Source organism: Cornus florida, unplaced genomic scaffold (genome assembly GCF_030987335.1).
Source record: "Cornus florida cultivar Cherokee Brave unplaced genomic scaffold, ASM3098733v1 CherokeeBrave_3.0.0_Hap2_Chr03, whole genome shotgun sequence".
Lineage (NCBI taxonomy): Eukaryota > Viridiplantae > Streptophyta > Magnoliopsida > Cornales > Cornaceae > Cornus > Cornus florida.
The window spans coordinates 56,969,172-56,972,801 of NW_026775573.1; the positions used below are offsets into that span (position 1 = coordinate 56,969,172).

Below are 3,630 nucleotides of genomic sequence, written 5' to 3' on the forward strand. Positions count from 1 at the left end.
TAATAGGCATTTTTCCCTTCTCTCTTGCATTGAGAGTGCTTGCTATTTGCCCTACTTGGGTTTCTAGCTTCGCAATAGATTGAGAGTGAGAATGAAGCAATTGAGTGTTAGCCTCTAAAGTGCCCAAAGCATTTAAAACTTTTTCTTCAAAGGCAGTACTTCCAGTATTTCCTTGGGAATAAGATTGGTTGGGAAAATGAGAATTAGCAAATTGATTTCCTTGTGATTGATAAGGTCTATAGCCTTGGGATCCTTGGTTTTGAAGTGGCGGTGGAATGTACTTCCCTTGGAAACCGCCTTGGGAAGGGTTTGAGCCCTCTCCTTAGTTTTTCAAGAGAAATTCGGATGATTCCTCCAACTTGGATTATAGTGAGTACCATAAGGATTGTTCCCTTGGTTCACAAAAGCTCCATTGACTTGTTCGTTAGGTTCATTTTGCACTTGTCCATGAGGACAATGAGAAGTAGAATGAAGAACACTAGAACAAGTCATACATGATTCATTTGATGCACGATTAGAATGGTTAGGAAAGGAAGATACTTGGTTCGCCGAGTTGTGGTTAATCAAAAATTGATCAAACATTTGAGATAAAGACTTCATTTCGGCGGCTATTTCATTTGAATGGTCGACTTGATGTAAGCCAACACTTTTCCTACCTTGTGTATTTCTACCATTCTTTGAAGACAATGTTCTATGCAATGAATTCTCACTCATGCTTTCATAGAGACGCCATACATCATCCTCATGCCTATCAATGTATGAGCCACCCATGGAAGCATCAACCATACCCTTATAGTTGTCCGATAGGCTCTCAAAGAAATATTGAACTAATTGCCATTTGGGCATGTCATGGTGTGGACACTTCCTAAGCAATTCATTGAAGCGTTCCCATGCCTCATGAAATGTTTCTCCATCCCCATGTGAAAATTCTCGAATTGAGGTTCTCATGGCATTGGTCTTAGAAACCGGATAGTACTTCTTCAAGAAATCTTGTTGCATTTCTGCCCAAGAAGTGATTGAAAAAGGCCTAAGATTGTTAAACCAATACTTTGCCTTATCCTTTAAGGTGACTGGAAAAAGTTTGAGTCTTAAGACCTCTTCCGGCATGTCCGTATATTTTACGGTGGAACAAACTTCAAGAAACTCATCCAAATGCTTGTAAGGTTCTTCACTAGGAAGTCCATGAAAGTTAGGAAGCATTTGAATGGTCTGTGCTTTTATTTCATAATGATGTGCTCTAAATGGAGGCAATTGGATGCATGTAGGTTGTGACAGCCCAAGTTTTGTAAACCCGGTGCTTCAGTGATGACCAAAAGATGACCCGATAACGGATCCGAAATGCGGAAGCGAAAGGTGAAACAACGGTCTCTAGAGATAGAATGTGTCTCTAAGACACCAATGTGACCCTCAATGAGATCATGGAACCCAAAGGAAAACAAATACGGAAGTGTCGTTCAAAAACGGACAAAAAGGAACCTAGGGGCAAAATAGTCATTTTGCAAAAAATGGATTCAAGTGCTATCGAGCACACCACTGGGAAGACAATGAAAAACTAATCATGATGGACTCAAGAATTTCATTATTCGGATTCCGGACAAAGGAGAAACGACAAAACAAAGAAAAACAAGCAATAAAACTAAAAGCGTAAACTGGTAATTATCTAAAAATATCTGGGTGCAACCGAGCACACTGTTGGATAGACAATGAAAAATTAATCAATTTAAAAAAAAAAAATTCACTTGATTTGGAGTCCAGATGAGGGATAAAGGTTAAAAACAAAATCGACGTTGCGGAGGCCCGACGAAGGCCGTGACAGCTACAGTGCCGTCAACCCACTACTGTTGTAACTGAGAGTAAAAACGGGCATCTAAACAGACTTTTCTGGAAAAACTCAAAGAAGAAACCCCCCTAAAATCAAGTTTCCTACCCCGAATACGGACGGAAACAAAAAAAATGCATTGTAAAATGTACAGAATGGCCCCAAGAAAATCTGGTCAAGGGGGTAAAAATTTCTCCGAGCTACTGCCCAAAGAAAGGAAATAAGGCTTCGGGAGGTTTCTAAATTGCCTAAATTGAAAATATAATCTTAAAATACACCCACAAGACCCTCGGAAGTTTCGGATTGGTCGTCACACTTTTAAAAAAAAAGTCGATGAATAGTACCAAGTACATTTGCACTAAAAATCTGCAAAACCTGGCAGCAAGGAGTTTTCGGACAAATCTGGATTTTTGAGGGCCAAGATGGCATTTTCTGGAAAAATATAAAGAAGAAATCCCCCTCAAAATTGAGTTTTCTACGTGAATCGTGCAGAAAAATGAAAAAAAAAAAACGCATTGTGAAATACCCGAAATTCCCCTGGAACAGAATAGGGTAAAACTCCCTAAAAATGCTACTTAGAGTTTTTGTTTCATCAAGGATGGTGTTGTTTGACAAAGTGAGTATGCAAGTACATGCAATATGATAAAATAGATGTACCAACATGGCCTAAAGCCTCTTTACATTCCATTAACAAGTTTTAGCATACAAAGCCTCCATTTCTCACAAATAAGCTACAATGGCAATACTTGAGTTTTAGAGGAAACATACTTGTAACCTTTCAAGTTAATGGTCCTTGGCCTCATGTTATACATGTAAAATGAACACTTCCAAATGTACTTAGATACTTATTAGAAAAAGGAAGCCATCTTAGCTTCTAAAATACCATACATCCATGGCATACAAAATATAACATCTAAAAGATAAAACATGCTAAACAAGTGCATGTCCATATACAAAAATGCTTCAAGTACTCATGAGCCCCTATGGATGATGAGCATCCACAATTATTGTCTCCTGACCTATAAAATAACCCACACAACTAGGATGAGTAATCAAGTTACTCGTAGGATGTGGTGCATGCACATACCCTATAGTTTCAAGTATAATGTGAACCAAACATAGATCATCACAAGGGTGCATTCCACCTAATGTCTATGTTTTCGAGGTACTGTAAGGGATCATCTCAACCTATACAAATATTTGAAATGACAACCACATAGCATTCAAGTATACATGAACAAGTACATTAACCGCATTGAAACTAAAATCACCAGATCACAAGCTACAAGAAATCCATGATTTACAACTTGGAATATAATGCAAATTAAATAATGGAAAGACTAGGATATATGGCCACGAGACTATACAAGTTATTTTTGGTAATTACGACCCAGAAGGTACTACCTAGTGCGCACTATGACTTAGGAGAATTCCTATCCTCCGTACTAGAGCCAAACCCTAGCCATCAACATCTCATATCCTTACAAGCTTCCAAAAATCAACAAGTTCATGACATCTATGCAATCTCAATGCATGAAGCTACCTACCAAACACAAGTAGGGTAAACCACAGAACCCATGTCTTAAGGTTACATGTCTAAAGTGGCAAGTTAATGATATTACACATCATGTTATATCAATTTACTATCAATATAGGTCATAATTGCAAATCATGAAATATAGTAATCTACCTACAAGTAATTATAAGTGCCACACACAAGATTTTCATACTAAGCTTTCAATGAAATCTATATTACTTAACATCATAAATGTAATCTCAAGATATCCATAATAAAACCTCAATGGAATCAT

At 37.7% G+C, this 3,630-nt stretch overlaps 1 pseudogene; it reads left to right on the forward strand.

The window, feature by feature from the left end:
- Positions 1 to 844: 844 nt before the first annotated feature.
- LOC132301966 (small nucleolar RNA R71) lies at positions 845 to 943 on the forward strand (annotated as a pseudogene).
- The last annotated feature ends 2,687 nt before the right edge of the window (positions 944 to 3,630 follow it).